The sequence below is a fragment of the Anser anser genome, assembly GCF_964211835.1.
Source record: "Anser anser genome assembly, chromosome: 1".
Lineage (NCBI taxonomy): Eukaryota > Metazoa > Chordata > Aves > Anseriformes > Anatidae > Anser > Anser anser.
The window spans coordinates 128467349-128494421 of NC_139720.1; the positions used below are offsets into that span (position 1 = coordinate 128467349).

Consider the following 27073-nt stretch of genomic DNA (forward strand, 5'->3'; position numbering starts at 1 on the left):
CGGCCGTTAGGGGTCGGTCAGGGCTGAGGGGAGAAAGCCGTAAAGTGCCTGAAGGGGGTTTCTCTCTTGCCGTTAAGACCCGGCTGTAAGGAACGTGCTGGTAAAGGCAGGCCTACGCCGGCGCGTGGAGGTAGATTGAGTGTGGGAAGCCGCCTCCCGCCGTGCTGAGCAGCTTCAGATGTCGCTGAGGTAGCAGCGGGGGCACCAGGTGCAGCTGGCCCCCAACAGCCGCAGCTGGCCCCCGCGAGAACGAAAAGCAAGGCGAGAAGACCAGCGAGTTGCTTCAGGAGGCCTTTTTCGTGGAGTATCGTTAGCCAGTGCCACTTCCCAGCCTGGGAAGCAAGCACGGGCTTGCTGCAGTTGTTGCTCTGCAGGCAGGGAGTAGCTCTGCAGCTAGAGAAAGTAAGGGCCCAGGGGGCTGTGGGGAGTTTTCCCCAGAAATTCTGCTGTCCGCACGTGGCAGGATTTCCCTAGCCGCCTGTCAGCATTTACCTGCAGCAAGCAGTGTCCAGAGGTGGGCAGGGGAAATTGAGGCGCTCACTGGGGTGACCCTGCTCTGTAACATTCTCTGCAACCTCTCCCTGCAGAGCCTGCTGCTGTTTCTTCCCTCTGTTATGCTGAGCAAGGTGTTCTTGGTCCTGTCCTGTTCATTATGCTACCTCTGTGTAACATTGTCACCCCTCCTGCCATCTCCTACACACCCAGTTTTTGTTCTTATTAATCCATGTTTCTTGAGCACCTCTCATTCGGAAAACTGGCCTCTGGTCACAGCTGGGGGCACACTGAGCGCAGGTGATTTGCCTGGGAAGGATGGTGTGGCTGTCAGGGTTCCCTGTGGTATGTGGCAGAATAAGGACTCATGACTTTATTCTTGTGTTTTGTTATTCTGTAGATGATGCTCATCTGCTTCAGCTCCAGAGAGTAAAGTGTACAGGTGTCCATATGCAAGATGGAAAGCATGTAGGAAACGCGCATACTACGTCTTCAAATAGCAGCACTGTGACGTAAAGGTTTCAGGAGACCTATGAGCAGTTGTTAACTATGGACATGGTCCTGCTCAAAGAAAAAATCTGTTGTTATTACAAAAGAATGCTGTCAAGCTTATTCCAAGTTCAGTGTAATCTACCTATTCCTTCATCACATGAAATAAAAAAGTGGAGAAATGCTTCTAATTATGTACTTATAGGCAAACATGTTATTAACACTTCTAATAGTCATATAATGTAGTTATTTTTGATGGGAAGGGATCCATTTTTGTCCCCCCGGAAAAATGGTAAAGCACTGATTATGTTACCCCTGTGACATTTTTACTTTTCATGCTATTTCATCAATATTCATGTGTTTTCTCCATTAAAAGCTCTTGCAACATGTTGAAATAATTAAATCCCTCCCCCCAAAAAACTAGTGCAGAAAGCTAATTCATGAATGAGGTAAACAATGACCAGGAAAATATAAATCATAAGCAGAGAATGCCAATAGAAAATAATTTACTTAATGAAGACGATTATGCAATGTTTCATAATGGAGCACCTTGCCATGTGTGACTCTAGTATTACCACATCAAGGGTGTGTTGCGTGACAGGAGGCCAAAACTCATTGTTTTCTATCATTCTGGGTGTGATCCTGAAATGTTATCACTTGTTTGGATTGCAGCCGCCGTTACAAGCATCTGCCGTCGTGTTAAAGACGGGGGGAGCATCCGACATTTGAGGCTTGTCCCAGCTCACTGTGTCTACGTCCAGAAGAAAGCCATCCCTGCTTCGTTTCACGAGTCCCCAGTTTGCCGCCTGATTTTTCTTCTTCCCATGCCACCGCAGACCCAGCCCGCAGAAGGCAGTGGTGTGGGGGATCGGCCTGTGGCTGCCCGGTCAGACATCTGCAGCAAAACAGCTTGTGTTCTTGCTGCTTTGGGACGGTGGCCTCTGTGGGGACATCCCACTGCAGGGCGCCTGCCCAGGTCTCCTGTGTGGCAGCACGTGGTGGCCCTGACGTCGCAGCAATGATTCTTTGTGCTTATTTAGTTCCAAACGCTTGAAGTAAGCCAAGCCTTAGCAGCCCTTCTTAGTGGGGATTCAATGGCACGGGGATGTGACGCTGTGCAGCGTGTTTGGTGGTGCGGTGTGCGGGAACGTGCGTGGGCTGGTGAGCTGGCTCCACTTGGGAGGGCTGGGAAGGAAGCGGGCACAGCCTCACCCCCACTGCTGGGGGGGAGCAGCTGCCAGAGCTGCGCCCTGGCTTCTCCCCAGGGGACGGTGGCCAGGTAGCTCCAGCACCATGCAGAGGGAAGATGGGGTTGAAAGGGGAACGACGAGACCAGGACCTGTGCCTGAACTGAAGAGTGAGGTTATCAAACAGAACAAATGTAGCCCTAGTTCATTTTCCATCTTCAGAATTTGAATCACCAGCCTCCACTCCAGGTGCATCCTCCACTTCTAAAACTGTTTAAAAATGCTCAGCAGGAAACATCCTTTTTTGGTTGCTATTCCTTCTTCAGAGTTTACATTTGGTTTCTCTCCTTCCATTTTTCTTTCTATCCTCCCCTATCTCGTTTAATTCTCTTACCCGGCATTTCTTTTTTTTTTTTTTACTATTTTGACTCTCACCCCTTCTGACTAATTCCCATTCAGTCCTACACTTTCGAGTAGTTCCTGTATTAGACAGCAACACTGCTTCCGACTTGTAATACTGGGATGTGCACTCTACATTTATGGGGAAATTACGATTAATTACATTGTCAAAATTCTTAAGATGATTTGTTTCCTTTGGATTTGCTGGACTTTGGAAGAGAAGTAGTTTTCTAGGATCTTCCAGATGTTTTCTTTCTAGCAGTGACAGAAAAATGGATTAAGAAATTATGGTTTCTGTTTGCCATTCTGATTGCTTTAGAATCATAAAATTCCTGCATCATTATTTGGAAAACACTGAGGGACCAAGATGCTACTGAATTTATAATGTAATTTTTCCTTTTTGAGTTTTATCCCTTCATGCCGTTTGTCTCCGTGCTTCCCATTATTTTATGTATTCTGTTTAATCCTCAAAGTAGTCAGTATTACAACAGAGAGAGAAGCATTGCTGTGGAAAAGGCTGCCTTCATTTACGTAGTGAACTTCTGGGAGAAAAGAGATGTTATTTTACCATAGTGGGTTAGCCCAACTGCTGTAGGATTATTTGAACTCAACCTTGCTCAGTTTGAAAACTCTCAAAATGTTGTGTCTGCGATGCGGTTCAGTCCTTCTACATTTTGAGATCGTACATGTCTCAGATACATATATATGTGTGCATATATGTACATATAGTTTCATCCAAAATCAAGGTCTAGGACTTTCTGTAAAGCTCAAGAAAATGCTCTAAACATTTTGTGAAAGCTCTATGTTCATAGAAAGCTTTTTAAAATAAGTAACTTTTTGCACTTCATGCTTTTTACGCAGGCATCCTCATTCTGCTCTGTTCTATTTCACAGCACCTTACGGATAACATCCCTATTTATATAGCTCTGTATAACATCTGCCTTTCGCACAGTGGCTTGCTATTTTTCAATGATACTCCCTTGTAACCCACTGCGACTCCAAATCCTTGCCTGCAGGACTGTTACCAGCCCCGTCGCTCCCTACCTCCCTTTGATGGATTCTGCTCTCTGCTTCCAGGTAGAAAGTACTGAATTACACCCTGTCATTCCAGCCACCTTTCCAGTTTTACAAAGTAAATCTGAGTTCCAATCCTCTTCTCCAAAGAGCTTGCAGCCCCTCTCAGTGTTATGTCTCCCCACAATTCAACGGGAGAGTCTTTATTTCCTTATCTCTGCTAATAATAAGGAAATCAAATAGTACAGGCATGAGGAAAGGTTTTGGCAGCATTCTATTACCATCAGAATCATGAGTAATTACTCTATGGGTTTTGGGGAGACCTCTGACCTAAAATGAAGTATTTAAAGGCACATACAAGGTTATAGTCTGTAAACACATTAGGAGTTCATTATTTGCCTCGTCATTTGAAGTTTCATTTGAAGTTGTGGGTTCCCCATCCCTGGAGGTGTTCAAGGCCAGGCTGGATGGGGCCTTGGCCAACCTGACCTAGCGGGTGGCATCCCTGCCTACAGCAGGGGGCTGGAGTTAGATGACCTTTAAGGCCCCTTCCAACCCAAGCCATTCTATGATTCTGTGATTCTATTCTTCTCTATTTAGTCATGGCTAAAACTTCTGATAAAGTATCATGCCCAGTTTTGAGTAAAGTGTAAGTATATGCTTTGAATAAAGATATGAACTCACTGGAGAAAATCCAGATGGGAAGAATGCAAGTGATCAGTGGCCTGGAAAACAGCACCCAGAAAAAAGTGCTAAAGAATGGGTATTGCATCATCTGAAGAAAATTTTGGGGAGAGTTGGTTAACGATTCTTAAATATGAAATTGTTATACAGGAAAGAAACCCTGTAAAGAGGGCAGGACTTGAGATCCAAAGCTAGCAAGAGCTGAGATGCAGGTTGGCCGCATGGAGTGTGCAACACAGCAAAAGGGCTGGTGAGGAACTGGGCCTGGGCATCTTGCCACTGGACATTTCCGAGAACAGGTTAGTTATACACCTGTCAGGCATGCTCTAGGTTCAGTTAATTTTAAGACAACAGTGTTAATTAGATAGTATTTCTTGCAGCTTTCTTGTCCGTGGTTCAGCATATGGAAATGACTTTGTTAATGGAGCTACAGTTCTCTGAAGTCCTAGCTGCTTCCCCCCTCTCGGGGCTACCTGCACCGCAGTTTTATTAGATTAAAACACGGTGGGTGTAAGGGAAAAAATAAGGCGTTTGTAGAACAAGAGCCGTAAGGTGGCACTGCAGCACAGGGGATAGGACAGCCCGCTACCCTTTCTCCTACATCCAGTAGCTACCAAAAACCTATCGAGAGCCCCAGCAGTGACTCAGACCCTTTCAGCAGTAAGGCGCTGGAGGTTGCCTAGTTACTTGAGAAAGTCTTAGGATAATGTTAAGGGAACAAACTGAAAATAAACTTGTTACATTACAGAAAGGGTGTGACAGCTTGGTACTGCTTCCCCAGTTGCATCTGGGCTGTTTGCTTCCTTTTGCTGAGCACAAGAAGCCGGTGGTTTACACCAGATCTGTTGCCATTGCCCGCAGTCCCGTCTACCCTTGGGGGAAGAGGCACCTAGTTTACGTTTGTCCTCCAGTAATTTTGATGTTTATCTAGTTTTAATGAAGCTCCTAGACTGGAGGGGAGTCAAATTTATACAGCGCTCCCCACGACAAAGAAACTCAACTGTACTGGTTGCAAAGCTTTTGGGACTGCTGGAAAATCCAAGCTGCTTCTATAGCATACAGCAAGGGTCACCTGTCACAAAAAGGTTTGGTACCAGACCTGCATGATCTGAAGCCACATTGTCTCTGACAGCCCCCAGTGGATTCTGATTCCTCCTTTGCTTTCTCTGGTTGAGTAATGATAGAGTGCCACTTGATTTAGCATGCATGTGTCTGGATCCATGTGCAGAAAACCTGCAAATAATTATATGAGGGAATGTTTTGTTTATGAAAGCAGATCAAACAAATAACAGAATTAAGGATGATCTTTAATTTGGCTTCCTGAGCTTTGATACCAAAATACACTCTTGCCCATTTGTGGAAGACTCAGGAATAAAACCCATCTCTCTAACCCCACGCTTTAAAAAATTCTTCTCTTTTTTTTTTCTTCCCTGTCATGACTAAGAACATTCAAAATTATCCTCAATTATGCAATAAAGACTACTCTAAATGCGTACAAATGGAAAGGGATGTGTGGAGTGAATTGAGTAAGAACATAGAGTTTCTTCAGGATGACTGAAAAGCATTTGAATGCAAGAATTTAAGGGAACTTTGTCTTTCACCAAACTGCTGAATCTCTTCTGGTAATCTGTGTGTGACTTTCTACAAGACTAGAATGAGTCTTGTATTATTACTTTGTTCCTAGTTTTTAAAACTAAGTGTAGCTTTGTTAGAGCTCAGTTCAGTGTTACCTCGTCATGAGCATTACAGTCAATATTTGTACTTTTTTTTTTTTTTTCTAAATGTTGTTTTCTTGGTAGCATTAAATGGATTCACCATACATCTCTGGCCTGAAAACTAAGAATATTTTGACTGTATAACTAGCTTGCTTTTGAAAAAGAAGTTTGAAGTTTGCTTTGAGTGCCATCTGTCATAATAGCAGTCAGGCAAGTCCTGAACAAGTGACCAAACACAGCACTACCTCAAGACTTCCCAGCAGTTTTAGCAAGCAAGACTGAGCTGGCAACGCAAAATTTGGAGACGTGTCTTTGGGTAGGGGCAGGAAGGGGTGGAGAATTGAGCTGAGTTTGTGGCTCACGAGGCCTGGGTGGAGATGGGGAGCACGGACAGCTTGCCCTGCCTGAGGAGTGCTGCTGTCCCGTGGACACCCAGCATGGCCTTCCAGGGCACAGGCAAAATGAGCACCAGGCCATGACCATTGTGTTGCCTCTGGCGGTCAGCTGTCCTAGGCAAAGCCCAGCTTTGCTTATGCTTCTGTCTGGCCCTGCACAAAGGTGGCTTTTGATTCCAGCTGTGTATCTCCCCAGTGTGTCTCACTTGCCTACAAGCAAGGAATCTGCCTGAAGAACCATGGGGTGCTTCAGACATAGACTTACTTGCCATAATATTCACTGTAAAGCCTCAGGAGTGGGAGAAAGAGGGGAATGCCTCTTCAGAGAGCAGGTGGTGGAGGCCAGGAAGGGTTACCTGTGCATCTACCATCTTGATGAGAACAAGATTTACCATTCTGGTTCTCACTTTATAGGTTTTCCCCAGCCTCAGTCAAAATCAATAAAAACCTCCTATTGATTTCTATATGCTACTCAAACCCATTGTGTATTAGCTTCCAAACGTATCAATGTGTGTATATTTGCAGTCGTATATACAGGTCTATAACACTTTGACATAATGCAGGCAAATCATTTAAAGATTGTAAAAATATGCAAAAGTCCTATGTTCAAAGTTTGGAAGGCGTGATTAAGTTTAGTCATTCTTAAACAAGTAAACATGAAGAAGAATTTATTCTTGGGTACAGACAAACTGTTTTAAAGTGTTTGTTAATCTTACAGTCTGCCAAATAAGGCAATATTTATTTGTTTTTATCTGACTAACTTCAACTGCTTTAGAGTCCCAGGTACTTTATACAACAATTATGCCTTGGATCTTTCTACGACATGATACCATGTCCTTCGCTCTACTTTTTCTTCAAGCATCTGTCTCATATTTCACGGAAAAGCAGTGTTCCCCCCAGTCCTTCAGCAGCTAGAATCCAGTAGTGTCTTTCTGGTGCCATGTATTGCAGCTGAGGACAAATTTTCTTTCCCATTAGAAACCTCAATAGTCATTCATTTGCTTTAAATTATGTTTGTTGGAACATTTTTTCTCTCTCTTTTTTTTTTTTTCAGGTGGCTATTTTTTTTCCTCAAGCAAAACTACTATTTCAAGTGAGTTTGATTTACATATTAACCAAATAAAACAAACTTGTAAAATTTGTTAGCCCATTTACCTGAAGCAAGTACATTTTGATAAGGAAAGGGACAAGCTGATAGAGTGGGTACAGACAAAGAAAAATCTTGTGTTACATTTTTCTATGGCAGTCTGACAGTAATTTTCTGCAAGGCTGATAACAATTTCTTTTATTCTCCTGTGACATGGGTTCATTATTTTTTCCATTAATTTTTCATCATTTTTTCAGTTAGTGTAGATGAGCAGACTAAGCATCTGTTTAAGTAAATTTCCACAAAGAATCTGCAAAACTGAAATACACAGCCTTAAGATTGTAAGGGTTGATAGATATATCTTGCTAGTTTTTTACATGTATTTTATGTTTTTCCCCCCAGAGTTTAACTTCTAAAACCATTTTAAGCTATTCTAATTGCAACATAGAGTCTGCTCTTCAGATATTCAGCTCAATCAATGCTTTGAAAGAATCTTAAGATTTATGTTGGAAAAAAATAGTCAAGTAAGCTCATTTCAGTGCACATTAAGACCACACATTGATTTCCAATACTAACATTCATCCTGACAGAGTTCTGATAGAGAAAACTCATTGGTAGTAATCACAGCTATTTGTCAGAAACAGGCGGTGATGAAACCAGGAGATGCACAATATTTTAATATTATTCTGCCTACTTTTGTTCTTGTGAATGTTGCTGAAATGGAGAAAGAAAAGACTAGTCTACAAATTTGGTATATGGGGTCGTGATAGTGTGGCCACCAACCATTTGAAAAGCTAATAAGGAAAGATGGACGCATAGAAGTTGTGACAGAACATTTCTTAGTGGCTGGAAAAGTGTTTGAGACAAGTGATCCAGCTGGCTTACCCAGATTGGTGTAAATGTTGTAGATTGCCAGCAGGGGTGTTTTATAGCTCTTCTAAGAGAAGTTTAGCCAGAAGAGCAGAGCAGAAAACAGAAGCAAAGGAAATCTGAGCCAGTGTAAGTTTTCCTGTTATCTTTCCAGCCTTTCTGGACACATAGATTTGGTCAGCTGAAGAGCTCCCTCATTCATCCTGCACACTTCTTTCCATACTTTTATAGCAGAAGATGTGGAAATATAAAGTGGTGGTGCTGCAGGGTGTTGATTCAGTTGATTTTCATTCTGTTTTGTCTTAACCTGGTGTTGATCTTGGCCTACACATAACTGATTTTTTTTATGAAGACTCGTGTAGTCTGAAGGTTGCTCATTAGCTGTACATCAAAGGACATTCAATTATTCCAGGAAGGGAATGGAATAAAATAGCCAACAATTTGCCTCTAAATTGGCTTTTCCTGGACAGTGCATAGGAATAACTTCTTCATTTCTCCCCTCGCGTGTGGTTTTGATTCAGCCATGCCCCTGTAGCAATAGACCATGGCTGCAAAAGGCATATCGTGCGGAAGACTGAAACATTTTGCAGAGAACGGAATGCCTTGGATCAACCTAAATATTGGACCCTGAAGCTGCAGTGCTGTCCTTATAAGTGTAATTAATTCTCATGTTAATTTGTTAGAGTTAATGTGAGCCCCACAATGACACTGAAAGGAGCACTTGAGGCTATTACCATAGCATTTTATATTAAAGGCTCTTTTTTTTTTTTTTTTAAAAATAAAGTGTCAGCCCCATGAAAGCCAGGGTGAGACAATATCACCCTCTGAGAGACTCATTACCGCTTAGATCAGGGCTACTGAACAGGTTAGTGGGACAGATGCCAGTTTGGGCCAAATTTGCTGTCCATTTGAGCTGCTCTCTCAATTCACTTGTTGCTCATCGAAGAAAAGGTCCAAGCATGTGCAGTCACAGTAGGAGGTCTGACCTGTTAAGAGGCTGAGTGAAGTCATCCCCCAAGCTGCCAGCTGCCTTCTCTGATATAGACTGTTACTATGTGGTAGTATTTCTTACCGTGCCTCTGTCTTGCAAGGCCATTGTCCATTCCATAGCTGAAAAACTGAGTGGAGGAGCACCTATTGCAAAAGAAGAGATTTTTGTTAACCAGACTGTCATTCAGCATCAGGGAAGTCACCGGTACTTGTCAGAGTTTGTAATATCAGATGACAAATCTAAGAATATATTGAGTATATGAAAAATCCAAACAGAAGGAACCCTGGCATCAAAATTGGAGTTTCTGACAATACATCTTCTCAAGCCATTGTTACAACATTCATTCATTGTGAAAACAAAGGACTGAGTCCTCTTCTTGCGTGTACAAACCTACATGGTTGTCAATGGGATGCTTATAAACAAGAAAAGCCATGGATCTGCTTGCCCTAATGGGTTCTTGAAAAATCTCTAGGCAGTCAGGTGGTTAGGTTCTTAATAGATGACACTTGATGTTGTCAAACTGAAATTTGGTATCATTATAAATGCAATATAAAAATATCCATGCTTGTTCCAGAAATGCATTATTGTGTAATAAGCCTTGTGGAAACAGTTCTTTTGTATTTAAGGATGTAATAATATTAATTTGATTAGTCCTATAAGAAATGGCCACTCAAGTAAGTAAAAACAGCAGACCTGAATCCATTTATTTCAGACAGTGTTGACATAGTTGTAACATAATGAAAATTGATCGTGAGTTTTCTGCCCTTTTTTGATGTTATTTTTCCCATCAGTTGAACTTTGCTCATGTTAGGGAAGTGATTTGTGGACTTTTGCTGGTGGGAATAAGTCCTGGGAATTGTATACAAGTAACGCCTGCTTTATGTTACTCCCCCAAATGGAGCTCAATTAATGATAAATCAGAATAATCCACATTTTGAATAGATTTTTTAAAAATATATCTTCTTTTGTCACAGCAATACAGTATCATACAGAGATACTCTATACAATCAAGTATGTAAATCGAGTGATCTGTGTACCAGAAGAAATTCAGATGTTCTAACACAGTTCTCTATCATCTTGCTATTTTGCACCGTTTGAGCTAGCTTGGGAATTTTGCGTAGCAGCTGTGCTGTATTTGTGTGTGCATATGTGCATATATAAAACTGTACACAAACAGCATAGATTGCCCTTTGGCAAAAAAAGTCTGAAGATGTCATTAGTTATGCTCTTAATTAAACGATGAGAACTTTCCACTCTTTGCATACAGACTTTCTCAGACAAGAGTCCAATGTGCACAAAAACAGAAAAAGGAGGCAAGAGCAGGGTCCCACCTGCACAGAGTGTCCACCTGTCAGAGCAACGGCATGTAGAGAACAGGTTTGCAAAATGCGGCTGAGCAGTGACAGGTTTTCTCTTGGAGGCCATTCTGTGACAACAGCCATCCACTAGATTACTAAAGCCTGTAATTTTGTGCAAAAGTTGATAGTGAAGATAGCACTTAATTGGGGGTGAAATATAAAAAAGAATTCCAAATTATGTAAGGAGAACAATTTAACATTAGAAACAAAAGTCACGGGGATTGTCAGAACTATGAGGTCAAGCGAAAGAATTCACAGGATTAGCTGAAAATGATGGGGTCATCTAACCTCATTTCATGTATCTAGAAATGAGACGTGCTGTCTGGGCTCATTATTTAGACTTTTAGTCACTGAAGAGAGGTAAACAAATCTACAGAATGGTTGGCTTTACCCTGAAACATTTATAACCAATAAAATAAATGATACTCTGGAAGAGACTGTTTTAGAATACGTACCTAATTTGAAACAGGTGTATGTAGGTGAGATGAACCACATGTAACAAGATCACGATAGAAAAGAAAGATAGGGGTTAAACATTGGTTTGTACTACATAGAATAAAACAGAAAATGTTAAAGGGCCCTTTCAACCATGAAAACAAATACCTTGGCGTCAGTGTTACAACTTCAAAGCAATGCACGCTTGCAACGCATCTACAATTAGAGGCAAGTTCAGAGCAAAGAAAGGTTAGTAGGTAGGTTTCATTGGTGCATTAGTATTCATTAAAATATCAGATGTTACAGATTCTGTTTTCAACATTTATTTATTTATTTTTCATTTAATGAGAAATAGAAGCTCAAAAAGAATCTGGGAATTCTGTCATGACCATCTTTTGCCTGCTCCTAAAGTAGCATTTTCATTTCCTTTTTCATAGCTCCTGTTAAACGAGCAAAACCTACGGTAGCCTTTTAATGGATTTCAGAGTCTTTTTTTGTTTTGTTTTGTTTTGTTCTGGACAGTACTGAAATGAAACAGATACCTTTAGTAGATTTTTTAAAGCATACTATAAAAGAAGGGGAATTTTACCATCTTGTCAGTTTCTGACTGTGTCAAATTCTATCTAGGCTGAAACTCATGCAGGAGTTTGGCAGGAGTTTGGTTTAGTTGCTAGACATACAGAAATCTTGTTATTTCTTTACTATTATTACAGATATTACTGCAGATATCCTCCATCTCCAGTCAACAGTGGAAAAGAGATCTCTGAAAAGACTATGCTAAGGTATCCTTGTTCCTTGGACTTTGGTACATTGCTTCTCAAACCATCTCTTCTCCATGTAGTCAAGGGCAAGAGTCTATACTTGCCTCTCAGCTGTTACTTTTGTTTTGCACACTGCAATAGAGAGATTCTTGGAGTACCTTTTACAACATGCTGATTTCCCTCTCTGAAATAAGTCACATCACTGTGAGTATAGTAACTCTGCTTTTTGGAGTCTGGACTTGGTTTCTTCAGCTGGTACTCTGCAAAATAAAGTCATTCCAGTCACGGAGGGCTAATAAACAAGAGAGGGGGATGTGTGTGATTAATAGCTTCCCAAGCTGACAAAGCTGCACCACCAGCACTTTTTTAACTGAAGATTACACTGCTTCTAAAAATCTTTACGTTTCCAGGCTCTGGTAGATAATACGTATAATGGAAATCAGAGTGAAGTTCTCTGGCTTGACTGCCAAATTAGCCCCAGTCCCGCAAGCATTTTTGCAGAAGCTTAACATTACAACCAGGAACAGACCCATTATGGTTCTGCTCATTTTAGTAAATTCAAGCATATGTTTAAGTGATTGCACAGTTGCGGGGGAGGAGAGAGGCAGGATGAAAGGAAATCCTAAATTGTTTCAATCCCCTTCATTGTTTCATTTACAAATTGGATTGGAGGGAGCTTTCATGTGCCATGTGGTCTGATTTGCAACAGGATGGATTTTATCAACACCTACGAGAAGTCCTGCTTCTTCTACTTATGTGAATTAGCACAAAATAACAGTCTCCAAGGAATCCCTGAACTTTGGCCTTCTTATCTGGAAAAAAAAAAGTTATGTACCACCAGAGAGGAGACATTTAGTTGTGATTTACTGCTCCCTTTCAGGTCAGAACTAATATACAGAAAAGCTAACTGCCATTTTGGCAGGGAACATCCTGCCTTTTCTAGCTGAAAATTAAGACACTGGTACAGAATGGACTTGAGTATCAAGCACCACTTCAGCTTACTTTGAGGAGAACTGTGTGAATATCTGATATTTGGCAGTTCTTCAAGAACCAATGGCTAGAAAATTTGAGCTATATTATTCCACTAAAGAAAAAGCACATAAGTTTAATAGTGTCAATAATCACACACAAATACAAATTACACACAAATAATTACACTGAGAGAAGCATGGGGTTCTCCATCCTCGAACTGAAACTCCCCAAAATGCTTTCCAGAGCCAAACACAAGCTATTAGATTCAATATATGCGTTGCATTCCTTGGATGACATTATACAAGAAATCAGGCTGATGGTGTAATGACTTTACAATCTATACACCTGCAAGATTTAATTGGCCAAATTCTGTAGTTCATGTGGACATCCTTGCAGATTTCAATAACATTATTAACATTTATTAAGGTGAGAGAAATAATTTGCAATTTATCTTCTTCTCCTTTTTACCCTTGCATATTGTCTCCATATGTTGCAACGGAGAAGACAAAGCCATTATTTTATTTCCGTTTCTGAGGAAGCATTCTACTTGGCAGTGTCAATGAATCACAGTTTGTTAGGGTGGCCCCTGCAAGGCCACTTGGAAACGCTCATGAGATTACTGTGGTTGCAATTTGCCCATTAGAGATGGGATAAAAATAGGCTGCCCAGCTGTCAAGATATATAGAGTCATATGTGAAAATGTACTTTTTTTTTTTTTTTTGGTCAGAAAATGAGATCAATCAGTTACTTTAAGCTGAGAACAAATTGACCCATTTATTTCTAACTCTGATATCTTGCATAAGCCTTTCATTAAACCATCCCTAAGTTTGACTGTTAAGAAAGCAAATGTATTTTATCATCTGGTTTTATTTTGAGGAAATTATGGCTCATTTTTAAGACATTCATGATAAATGTCTTAAATGAAATTTGGAGGGAAAGTAACATTAAATCATATCCCAAACAGCAATTCCAAGACAATGTTGTTATTAAAATTCTGAATGTTATCAATGTGTTGGCTTTATTAAGATAAATTTGACGTTACATTTGGGGTTACCAGTCTGTGGCTGGAGTTGTAGCTTTATTTTTAAAGGAGATGACATAACATCTGCAATGCAAAGCGAGCTCTCATTCTGCTTTCAGCAAATTCATCCAAAGTAGCTCTGACTGCACAGAAAATTACACTGGTGCAAAAATAATCTACCCTAAGGTTTCCTCTGGTTGCTGATTTACAGACTCAGGCAATGCAATGTTGCTTTAAAATATAAAGCTAAAATTCATGCAGCTGCTTCCGCAGACTGGTAACCTCAAATGCATCTTATTAAATGCACTGTGTTAATAATTTACTTAATTTAAACCATTACTGTGAATTGCTGTTTGGAATACAATTTAATTTTCCTTTTCCTCAAATTTGCCTTTATAATGACTTAAAAATGTGTCATAACCCCCCCCCCCCAATACCTTGACAAAATATATTTGATCCTTTACTAATCAATGTATATAGTTTTTTTTCATACAACATGAGCTAGATCAGTTTGACCAGGAAAAAGTATCTACCTTCTACATCTTCACCCGTATAAGTCCCAGTGCAGTCAGAGTTTCTCCAGACTGATGCTGGTTTCATGAAGGCAGAATGAGGCTCACTTCACACAGTGTGTATCACTCCACTGTGCATATAATATAAATTAATTTTAACTATTCTGGCATTGTTGATCTTCAATAGTTTCCCAAGGGAGATACAGATCCCTGGATACTGAATTTAAATTATAGTGCCACTGAGCTTGGCTTTTAATGTCCCACTTGAAGACCTTTCAGAAGCAGTCAACAAATCCCCAGGGGCCTGCGGGACACAGTGTGAAAACCACTGCACCGAAGGCTCTGAGAGGAAATAATTGCCAGCCTGCGCTGGGCTGGTTGAGATCTCTGTCTCTTTTCTGCACAGCACAAGGCAGTGTCAGCTCCCTCGTTTCCACTGCTGCAGCCACACTGGAAGAGCAGGACTACCGATCCACCACAAACAGAGCATAACCGAAGTACTTATAATTAAAAATGCATGGAGGAGGGAGAAACCTGATTCCAGACAATTTCTTATTTCCAGTCTCTGAGCAGCACACACCATTTTAGAGCCTATTTCCAAAACAGCGTGCTTCCTCCTCAGCACAGGCGTTGACTCAGCTAAGGAATGTATTCCATTACAGCCTTGCTGGCTTGCCTTGTAACTTCATGTAGAACCAGTTAGTTGCTGTGGTGACAAGGACCAACAAACAGAAAAAAAAAAAAAAACAAAAAAAAAAAACCAACTCTTTCAGGACTGGTCAGAGCAGTTTAGCGACAGCATGCATGATTAAAACTTTAAAACTTGATTGTTTTGTACCCTTCTAAAAGGAGGGTCAACCCTTCCAGTTGTCCCTAATGACAAACTGGACCACAGTTAATCTTGGTGAAATGCCACTGGCTTTTGGAGACGTAGGTGAAGGCTTGTTGGTGTGGATAATGCTCAGTGAGGAAGGTGTGGAGAATGCTCATTCAGTGCCAACATCGGTACAATCCTGAAATCAACTATAACGTTCAATCGGAGGTGTTTGAAAAATAAGGTATGAGAAATATAACATTACATTGTTTTAAGAGAGAGGTACAAACTGCCTGAAACTCACAAAAAATGAAGACCATAACAATGCTGATTATTGCTTTTATTTTCTAACATGTAACAATTTCAAAAAAGGCATAGTGTGGGATGTAAACTATGAGAAAGTGGAAATTTCTCACTTTAAAGAGAGAAAATGTTTCTCAAGTCCCTTACTCAGTTTAGAGAGCTTGGTTATGTTTGGCGCTGCAGACACAGTTCAGTCGTAACATGATGGGCGTAAATTGTGGTTCAGTGGCTGCAAGGATGCTGGGCTGTTACCTGCTCTATGCTGAGGGAGATGGAGCTTAAACATATATATGCCTGCAAGTACAGGTATTTGTATGCAGGTGTGTGGACACATTTCGTTAATATAAGCTGTACTATTATTATTATAGTTAGGTAATTCTCATCCTATTACTTTTATTGCTATATTAGTTAATTTACTGCGTACCCTCAAGGGACTTCATTAACATTGGCAGGATAAGCCTAAAGGCTGTTGTGATGTCTAGACAAAAGGAATTAAAGACACAGCAGAAATACTTACTCAATATTTCCCTTCTGTGGGAGGTTTCTGTCTCACTCTTACTGGCCTTTTAATGTAGCTTTATTAAGGATTTAATGCAATAACCAATGCGTGCTGTAATGGAATAAGTGTAAGCATTTCACATGTATTTACAGTTGGGCAGACTCTCCCTGCCTAATATTCAAGCCAATTTAATGTTGTGGGCTTGAAATTAAACCATGAATGTTAAATCTCTAGGATTGTCATTGCAAATGGGGAAAAAAAAAAAAGAAGAAGAAAAAAAAACCCATACCACATCAGTTAGACCGTACTATGGAATTCCTGCACTATTTTGAGAAGAGGAGAAAGCAAACCCTCTCTCTCAACAACAGCAGAAAAAGGGATAAGCAAAAATTTGGGGTATCTCTTTGTGGGAAATGTAATCCAAGCAAGATCAGGGATGCACGGATTCTAGGGCCAGAAAGGACCAGTACAGTAAAAATCTTGTTTCAGTTACTACCAAACCACCAGACAAAACACCGTATCGTGTCAAGAATTAATTGGAGGAGGCACTGACAGCTCTCTTCTCAAGCTTAGGTCTTGATTTCTCTTCTCTTACATCTTCCAAGTTGTTTACATTTTGTTGCCTTCTACAAAAAGGTTCTGAGATTAGTAAAGGAAAGCCAGAAAAGTCAGAAGATTGTCATAAGAAGAAGTCAGGAGAAAAGAGGAATGGAAGATAAAAGTACACTTCAGGCAGAATAGGAGGGAGGGATCTGACAGAGTGAGGAAGTCCAGCAGAGTGTGAGATGGAAAAGGGAAATGTCAGAAGATCTAAGAGGTTTGAAAAGTTTCCATAGTTACGAAGACTGATCTGAGTGAAACTGGTCTGAGTGTCTAATAAATATCTTCATTAAAATATTCACTGTTGGTTCAGACTGACTAGACTGTCCTCCCTGGGGCTGTGTAGGAAGTGTTTTGGAAGAACAGCCTAATTAAAATTAAGGACAAACAACAACAAAATGCTATTGCCATCCCTTCCCTTCTTTCTCGAGTGAAGCCACCTGCTTCATCTCTTTCCTTTCACTGTCTTTCTCCATCCCAGCTTGGAATATCCCACATTGCTTTATAGAAGGCTCCAACGTCTGCTGTGTCACTGCTGGGCTCTGTGCCTAAAGGCTGATGGTTTTTTTGGCAACATCCTGTTGCTTCCACCCCATACCTTCCTATGCTTGCACTATGGCCAGCTGCATCTAACCTATTATTCTAAGTGCTACACCTTCCTCCGCTGATTGATTATGTATCTTAAAATCTGATGACATGGAAGGAAAAATAAAGGTTGCTTGGCTTTGGAGTTGCACTTATTTCTGTCTTTTCCAGCAGACAAAAGAATGTAGTCAAAACCAGAAGGAGAAGGAATTTAGAAGACTGAATACCAGAGTTTTATTGTCCAGATCTTTGGATGTAAGAGAACATAAGCTAAAAGAGCAATATATAACTAATGAAAAGAAACTTAGAAGAAAAGAGTGAAACAGAGGTGGAGAGCTTAGAGAAAGATACCTAGTTTATATAGGCTGTATTGTTAAAAAGTTAAAAGTGCATTTTGTTCTGAAAGCTAGGAATACTTTGCTCAAAAAAGATAAAAATTCCAGCATGACCTGGATTTCGAAAAATGTTTCCCTGGCCTTACTAGCAAAGACACTCAGTAGTGGCTGGGAGGCTGTTTGACAGCCTGGAGCACGGGGCTTAAAATGATCTCTTTTTTTCAGGACTATTTTGAATTTAGAGCCTACAGTGTAGTGCAAGCAAACTGCAGAATGCATGTAATCCAAAACCAAAGCCACGAACTAATTTACAAATGCAACTAAATACAGCAATGTTCACAATGCCTGTGTGTACTGGGGTAAACAGTACCCAAAGTCTTTATCAAAGACGCAGATTTCCGTATAAATTCTCAAAACACATGCATGTGTAAATATATATGCCACACAAACATTTTTTAAATACTTGAAATGAGGATAACAATGCAAAAGAAAATGAGACACCTGAATGTTTTCATAGCCAATTAATTTAAATTTATTTATCACAGTTCCTCCCTGATTCTTGCGCCAATGTTGAAAACTGATGTAATGGAAATGCTGTGGTAAATTTTGAAGAGATAATAACAGATAATAACATGATAAAAGCTTACATTCGCTATTTCTCTTGTGGTCGTCTTTGCAGTATTGGTACATTTTTCAGGGGAATAGCTTCAAGATGTCTGCAGGCTCAGGAAGGCAAAATATAATGGAGAAGAGGAGGCTCAGGGGAGGCCGTATGGCTCTCTACAGCTACCTGACAGGAAGGTGTGGGGAGCTGGGGGTCGGCCTCTCCTCACAGGTGACTAGTGATAGGGCTAAAGGGAATGGCCTCAAGTTGTGCCAGGGGAGGTTCAGGTTGGAAATGAGGAGACATTTCTTCTCAGAAAGAGCAGTCAGGTGTTGGGACGGGTTGCCCAGGGAGGTGGTGGAGTCACCGTCCCTGGGGGTGTTCAAGGCAAGGTTGGACGTGGTGCTTAGGGACATGGTTCAGTGGGTGACATTGGTGGTAGGGGGATGGTTGGACCAGGTGAGCTTGGAGGTCTTTTCCAACCTTGATGATTCTATGATAATCTAGTGGACTGGAGGTATTATTGTCATAATGGTAACCAACAAATACACCTATCTTTGTAAACATATTTACCTGGGTGATTACAAGAGCAACTACCTCCGTGGAGGAGTTTTCATGTAAAATCGACGGTGGAAGTGAAGACTGTTATGGGACTTGAAAGAAAAGTTTTGATACTTAAAAACAAGTTTGAGTAAACTATTTTATTCTTTGAACAATAGTAAGTCTCTCCATCTACCCAATAAAAAGATAAAAATTTAAACCAAAAATATAGGTGTGTAATACTTCGCATAATTAACAGCTAGAACAAGTTAACTGTATTCTTATTCAACATTTTAGTGCTCTAGAAAAGCAGTATGGCCTTTGCGTCATTCTTGGATGGTGCTCAGAAGAAAAAGTAGACAAACCTAAACACTGAAAATAGCCACTATAATCTTCAGATAAATGCTGGCCAGAGGTACCTGTGTATAGCTGTCCTTTGCCCCATTCTCTGAGAAAATCAGTCCAATTCTCCCTAGCATCTGAATGCTTCAGGTTTTACCTACTAACATACTTCTGTTTTACAGATTGTTTTTGTTCTTGGCTTTCTTTTCCAAAGTGAAGTCTGGAATTTTCCTGGACTGCTCTAATCCTGAAAAAGTTCTATTAAAAGATTTAGTACAGTTAAGGGACAAATAAGTTTGTGTTAAATATGTAGTGAAGTCAGCTAAAGCTGTTAACATTTCCTACAGGTCTTAAGTAATGTTTTAGGATCTTTTCTCTCTGCTTCTGAATTTAAGTTCCCAAGGCAACTCCCTGCTGTAATACTGAGGATATCCAAGAGATGATTCTTCTGACAGTCCAGCTTACTCTGCAAGAAACAAGTTCACTATCTATTTCCAGGGTTATTCAGGGAAATGAGAAGCACATATAGGATTGGAAGAAATATTTCAGTTTAGATTCTTCACTCTAATATACGAAACTTAAAGAGTACTAAAAATACTATTTTCTATCGACTGATCCAGTTTCTTGACAGATACTGGTCTAAGTGGCATCCTGTCTCTTTTCCTACATTGCTATACAATGAAGAATCCAGCAAATAGCACAAAGCTTACTCCACATTTACTCCAAATCTTCCCCCAGATAATACACAGGACTGTCTCTGTGGTTTTTTTTTGTTGTTGTTGTTGTTTTGTTTTGTTTTTTCAATTACAAGTGTCTGGATTGTAAATCAAACATGAAACTGATAGAAAATTGGTGCTTTATGGCTCACTAGACAAATGGTATGAAGTACACCCTGTCAGAGCCATTCACCACTTTGATTTTCATTTCTAGTTTTGCACAAGCGCCAGCACATGCTTTCATGGTGTCATTCTGTAATTTGGTGTTAAATATGCATTAGTATCCTCAGCAACTTTGCCTGATTCTGCCCTTTTTTTAACATACTAGAAGCTGTTCACAATGTCTTTGCTCATGTGAAACGGAACATAAATATACATGGACATATATATGTACACACAGAAATGTGAGGGTTTAGCTATGTTTTGTTTGTTTGTTTATTTTCTTCCTAAAACAGTTGTGGATGTTTTAATATTGCAGCAATGAGCAATTATTACCGTGGTGCTTCTAAATGAAATTGCAGCTAGCACTAACTGTTCCTTCTGACAGGGGTCTATGAAAATACTGTGCTGGCATCCTTCTGTACGAATGTGCTGAATTACTTTCTCTTGTGTCTCATTCTCAGCAGAAGTTCTGGCAGTCATTGTCTACATTTCCTCTAAACTCACGCAAGTTTTTTTATTTCTGGCTTTTTAAAACCAATGACAAGGTGTTGTATAGTCAAGCTCCAAAACGTGTTTTATTCCATGTTTATCAATGCTCTGAAAATTTTTTTCTATAAATTTTATAAATACATAAATATTCCAGTTTTCTAACATTAATGCCATGCTCAGTTTACAAACCAGACATTTGTAATTGAAAAATATAATCTGTAAATATGGGAAACAGAGACAGTATGTATATATTTGCTGGGTGAGAAAGGTGCATGAGACTGAGGTATTTGACTCTGTGGTATGCATTTTATGTGCATGACTCCCACCAGCCTTCCATAAGTGATATGTGAAACTTTTTATATGCATGAATTATGTTTCAGGTTGTCTATTCTTGTATAAGCCACTGGAATTTATTATTATAGTTTCTCTCACATCATCTATTGACTTTAATGATTCCCCTCAATTTCTCAAACATATTGTTCATAAATGAATTCTTTATTTAGTAGTCATAGTTGCATAGCAGTACTGCCAAGTTGCTTGTTCAGGTAGTTTAGGCAAGTATTTTTCTATAAACAGCAAATTCCATCGCAGTGATCATCTATTTTTCTTCTCTTCCAACTACTTTCTTATGTTATTTTAAAATCCAAAACGTTCAAATAAAAGGATGCCAAGTGTTGGGCTTTCAGATATTAAATAAATGTGAAAATTAGCAACTCCCTGGAATAAGAAGTTTGTACTACCTCATGCGTCTATATTCCCAAACTTGTGATTTCAGACTTTTCTGTTTTAGTCTTTACCAACTCTTTAATTCTGTAGGGAAGTGAAATATTCACTCACAAATTTTGTTTTTCTGAAAGCAAACTGTTGCTATAGCAATATGTGATGTCTACAGATTTAACTACAATGGAGGCTAAAGGAGAGTAAGATATTTTAGGATGTAAATCATTCCTGTAGAATCACTGAACATGATGTTTAATAAATAAAAGAGACTGGAGTTAAATTTAATTGGAAGCTTTCCTGTTACTGAAAATGCTCTTTCTTAAATGGAATCTACCAGTTCATGTTCTGAGATGGTATTTATTTTTAAATAAATATTTAAATCTCTCTTCCAGGGGCACCATACATATTTTTTTCTTTAATTGTGTTCTACATCTACATAACTTAGCAGGTGAGTATGGCTCTGAAATAAACAAAGGTGTGATCCACAGGAAGACAGTAACCCGTGTTTGTCTTGCCTAGAGCATTTCTTCTGCATGCTCTGGGGCAGCTTCCCTGCAGAGGAGGACCAACAGAGGGGAAAGACGTGTTTGTCTGAGGGCAGCACTCCATTCCCATCTGGTGGCCAGGCACTCTTGATCAGACAGCAGTTCCCATTGAAACTACCATAAAACAGGTAAATGTCCCCTGCTATCAGTGCAATGCTGTGGGAGAGAGGGGAATTGGCCAACAAATGAGAGTTAGTTTTACTCTATGCCAGGACATTTGACTGAATAAAAGGCAGTCCATCTGCAGAAACAAACAAACAAACGATCAAACAAACATTATTTCTTTTATGACTATATACATCACAGCAAATACTTGCCTTCATCTGGTGTCCCAGCCTACAGTCCCCCAGCCTGATGGAAGCCTCTCTGGTCCATCTCCCAGCCCTCTGGCTAAGTGACACTCACACAGGGTTGAAATCATTTAACATGACAGCATTTAAAAGCATCTACTTACAGGTCCATATAAACTATATAACAGCGCAAAGACATTGGACATTCCTCAGGCTAGCAGCAACCCAACCAGATTCAGGACTGGAGGCAGTATTTTGTCATTGCCAACTGTACTCAGGTTAATTAGCTTTGCTGAGAAGTGGGGCTAATTTAGCTAGGGCAGTGTTGCAAGCTACAGAGCTTTCTGGAGAGTATGATGCCACATGGCTATAGTAAAACTGCTGGGAGCTAGTTTACATGTTTTTGCTCCATACATTGTGGCACAGTGTAAGACATTACCCTTCGGTCCCAAAGAGTGTGCGATGATGCACAGTGATACCATGAAGTAATGGGCCAAGTTATTTGCATACCTTCACCTCCTTCAATCTCAGAACTGGATTTTGTAACTGTTATATTAAATGTTATTCCACAATAAAGCACTTTTGGTTCCATCAGCAACGTGTAATTCAGCATCGTGGGAGACTCTAGTCAAGGGTGAGCAGTTGTTTTCCTCACTTTTTGTTCCCAACAAGTCAATGAGAATGCAAGTGTCTTCCCTCTTAAAAAGGATCTGGCTGATGGTCTGCATGTTGGTCCATCTAACTAGGGCAGTGTACCCAGAAGAAGGAGTCTAAGAAAATTGTTAAGTTGAAGAATTAGTAACCAAATTTAAAACAAAATATGTATTTTCAGTTTTTTTCAGTTCTAATATTAATATAACAAACAACAAAAAATTAAAACATTATTCTTCAACTGATAGCCTAACTTCAAGTGTAGGATAACATCAAAAACAAGCAACTACTTCCCAGGTTTGTATAGTACAGGAAAGTGAAGCTGCTACAGAGCTGCCATGGTGTCATAAAGATGACACTGTGAGGTAAGTCTTTACTTTAATGACAACAATTGTAAATATTTATCCAAATAGAAAAGACATGCTCATTGAACATCTTGACTATTTGGAAAGTAAAAGTTTTCTTTATTTCTTTTTGCATACAGTACTTCGAATATAACCTTTTTTTCAACTGGTAGCTGAAAATGGCGTTTGTATCACCTAAGGGATGCCTACTTTTCATTTTTTAAACAAACAAACAACAAAAATACTTATTGATAGCCTGTCAGCAATGTAGAGTCACTAACCAACCCAAGAATACATTTCACATAATTCTCATAATGGAATGGTGAAACATATTTCACATTTGAAAAACACATTGAGTAGAGATGTTTAATGAGTCAAAATGAAGAGTTTTTGCAACATATTCTATTCCTTTTGCTGTGACCCATCAACCACTCTCCATGGTGTGGAAACTCTCTCACTTGCTTTAACATTTTTCTGCAGTCAACTTGTATGTCTTAGACCTGTAGAGAGAACAAAGTTAGGCCAGACTGCCGTGGCCCAGCCTCCTCTCCCAGGACAGGGTCAGCCCTTCTTGAGCTATTTTGAAGGGACTACTTTGAAATTGCTTGTTAATAATTTATATGCCATACGTGGACTCCCTACTTAGTTCTCATTTCCAAGTCCCATTCTTAGTTTACCAAAGCTTTTTTTCCCCTGTGAGCTCATAATATTCTGTGTGTTTTTCACATAAATAGAGTTTAAATCTATCTGTTGCCAGGAAAGGAAGTACTGACTATAGTTGCAACACTCTCAGGTGTTGATAGCTGTTAGTTCAGGTGCTGGAATAGGCAAAAACTTGTTCAGGTAAATCTCACTCATCAGAATCCCAAGGTGGATTGCTGAAATACAGCTATTTCAGTGGCCTGTCAGAAATGGTGGTCATTCTTGGGGAATCTCATACTGAATTACAGAGATACAGATAGATAATGCTAATTACAGTTCATATAGTTAAAATAAGAATATATTGTTTAAGTAAAAATGACAATTTTGACTAATTTGCTCAGAAAAATAAATCATTTCCTTGGAAATATCTGTTTTCCTACAAACTGGAAACTGGTAGCATATACCAATATTCTGAAGATACCTGGTGAAATACTTCACATCTTTATATTTTATAATATGAATTTTTATTTTTTTATATGTTGTTATTTGTAATGTTTCTTCTTCTAAAACTAGTATAAGGAGTACAATCAGACATTAGAGAGAGCTCAATGTAATGCAAATGACCTTCTTAAAACAGAAAGCGATTAATAATGAAAGGAAATGGCTTACAAAACACTTTTAGTCTCAAAATGTGTGTGCCCAGGCTCTGAGGTAGATATATTACTGTGCAAAGGAAACTGGATTAGTTCACAAGGAATCCTTTCTGAAGATGGAGTTCCAATCTGATGCCTGTAGAGTGACGCTCGGGTGTTACTCTACGGCCTTGGTGTGTCTCTAACCAGTGCCTTGGAGATGACAGCGTGTGTCTCTGCAGGGCTGCCAAGCTGGAGTGTGGCCACTGTGGGGCTGTGGAGACAGGGAGGATCTGTGGCAATGTGGGAAAAGAGCCCCAGATGGGCCAGTGTGGAAGGAATCCTTGCTGCCTTGCTCCTGTAGAGGCAGGGGACGGAGGATAGGGTCTTAACAGCAATCAGGCAGCCTCTTCCAGCTTGCCCCAAGCAGGAGCTGCTGAGCGAGGCAGGCCCTGGGCTGGCAGCCATGTTAGGTGATGGCTGGCTGCGCTTCCACCTCACTGCTTCATCCTCTGCATTGCTCAAGGAGCAAGAGTTTTACTTCATTTCCACCAAGCACTGGGCCAGCCCTTCATCTCTGTCAGCAGATAGGAAAAGGAGCCTAAATAAAAGCTGCTGCTGTTGGCTGCCACCTATTCCTGGAGTTCTCTGTAGGAATGCTCAAAGGAGATCTTCATTGTCTTTTGTGACTGTAGGGAAAATGGCGGTCTTCTGCCATGATACATCTGTTTTACTCCAAAACCACGGACATTTTACCCTTTAATATATTTCTTAGGATTCAGAGTAGTTTCAGCTGTCCCTATACTATGTTTACCTTACATTGCTAAGCAAAAGATGTTTCCCAGGGGATCATTTTGCAGTTGCTGCTTTTCCCAGAACTGAATACTCACACTCACTCAAAGGAAGGATAGATTATTTTTTCCATGTCCTTCTGCATTGACTTAACCTAGCTCACAAGAAGCAGGTGCCGGCCCGAGGCAGGGCTGCAGAGTGGACGCCGCGCTGGCTGGCTGCCATCTTGTGTGACGTGACCGCGCTCAGGCTCCGCACCCCCCAGCAGCCATTCCCTCCCCAGCTCTTCACCGGCCTTGCCACCAGGCCGCCCTGCTTGCAAGGCCTCTTCTTCTAAGTGGAAAATTAACCACTGTCTCTGTGTGCTCAGGGCCGGCTTCAAAGCCCTGTGAAATTGGTGGGGATTTTTCTGCCTGCTTCAAGGGCTCTGGATCATGAATGTGCAGCACAGGCTGCACCAGTTAATTTTTAAACACCCATTACTTGAAAACGTCTTGTAAAGTGTACCGGAGCGTACAGCCAGGATGAGCGTGCTGAAACACTTAACGAGGCACAGCTTAATAACTGGGACTAGGGAGTTCTTTCTATTTATCTTTTTCTGCCGCACACATGCCATTTAATCACTCCCTGTAATCATCTGCTTATGTTTCCTACTGTCCTGCACATTTAGTACTTGGTTTTTTCCTCTTGTGGTACCCTGTGCACCAGCTCACAGGGCCCAGTGATGTTCTGAAACACCATGGAGTTTCTTGAGCTGACCTTAAATTTCTTGAGGTCCTCTCCATCCCCGATTTTACATCCCATATCCAAGCAGCAAGCATAATAAAAAAAAAAAAAAAAGAGAGAGAGAAAGAAAAAAAAATAAAATTGGAAAGTAGTTCTTAAAGTAGTGAAGGTAAGCAAAGAAAGTTTTATATGAAGAGCAAGGAATAAATAAACATAACTCTGAACTGAATTGTGGACTGGTGTCCCAAAGGAAATAGTAGAAATCAAATTGCTTGAATAATTTAAAACTAGACAGGACAAAGCACTTAATAATATATGGCAGAAAAAAAAGCCTGCCTTGGCAGGAGATGGAGTGGATGACTTAATAGGTCTTTTCCCTCTCTAGCCTGTATTATTTTATGTTTTATTACTGTAGATGACTCAATGTTAACAATTCTTAGTTTATTTTATTACAACTGCTTACCACAGGATAGTGTATGTCCATGTCATTATTCCACATTAATTATCTTCACAGAAAATGAAAATTCTTTTGGACTTCCCACAGGTTTTCTCATTAAAAGAAGTGTTAACTTGCAAGAGGATTATTGCTTAATAATACATTAATATATTGCATTCTGCATTTTTCCTCAGAAAGATATCTGTGAAGATGGAAACAGGTTTTCTCATAGGAAAGGTGTTCTAAAAACAGCTAAGGGAGATGTAGGTTATCTATATAACTCATATCAAAGTAGACACCACTATCATACAAAGGAGTGCAATGAACTAGGTGCCTTTAGCACTCTTAAAGCAAAGTTACTGAGACTGGCGTATGTGAAGGACCATGAGCTGGCAGTTTGGCCAAAGCACCAAAGCCTTGAGCACTAACTGTAGGGGCTAAACAGCCACAGAGCATGTTGCCTCTGGGGAACAGCAGTAGGCTTGGTCTTGTGAGACACAACCCCGGTGCAATGGAGGACTGCCTGTTTTGCTGGTATAGCAGCCCAGGGCTGGACATACGCACATGACCCTGATGGGAGCCAAGAGAAAGGCTGTTCCCAGCTCCATGACCAGGCATGCATGCAGCATCTGGAGACGCCAGAAAGGCACTGGAGGCCGCTAGGCGGTGTTTATGTCTGAAATACTGTGTGTCTCTGTGTTTTAAGACTGCATGTTAGAAGAATGGCAAAGCCATCTGTCAACTCCATAGATCATCCTAAAGAAGCATAATATCCATGTCACACATCTCTCATGCTTTTTACATCATCACAAGTTACAACAAATTTATTTGTGTAGTGTTTTCAAAAGCACTCCAGTTGCTTCTATACCACTAAACATGAAACCCACTTTGTCTTAATTACCATTGCGCAACATCACAGAGCTC

General features: G+C 40.3%; 3 long non-coding RNA genes across 6 annotated transcripts in view; 2 read left to right on the top strand and 1 right to left on the bottom strand.

Annotated features, from left to right (window-relative positions):
- The first annotated feature begins 110 nt into the window (after positions 1–110).
- On the top strand, positions 111–9039 carry LOC310905005. Its single transcript, XR_014588732.1, has 3 exons — positions 111–792; positions 893–4564; positions 7430–9039. It is a non-coding gene; the product is annotated as an uncharacterized lncRNA (long non-coding RNA).
- LOC310905011 lies at positions 2689–15027 on the bottom strand. Of its 2 annotated transcripts, XR_014588740.1 has the most exons (5): positions 14963–15027; positions 12036–12137; positions 9405–9466; positions 5365–5498; positions 2689–2822 (listed from the first exon to the last, which is right to left on the bottom strand). It is a non-coding gene; the product is annotated as an uncharacterized lncRNA (long non-coding RNA). The 2 variants fall into 2 exon arrangements; XR_014588741.1 differs by lacking the exons at positions 2689–2822; positions 14963–15027 and having other exon boundaries at positions 12036–13058.
- A 102-nt stretch (positions 15028–15129) lies between these two features.
- LOC310905008 overlaps positions 15130–27073 on the top strand; it is a 41877-nt gene continuing 29933 nt past the window's right edge. For all 3 annotated transcript variants that reach the window (XR_014588733.1, XR_014588734.1, XR_014588735.1), the window contains exon 1: positions 15130–15440. This is a non-coding gene — a long non-coding RNA (uncharacterized lncRNA). The remainder of the gene's footprint in view (positions 15441–27073) is intronic.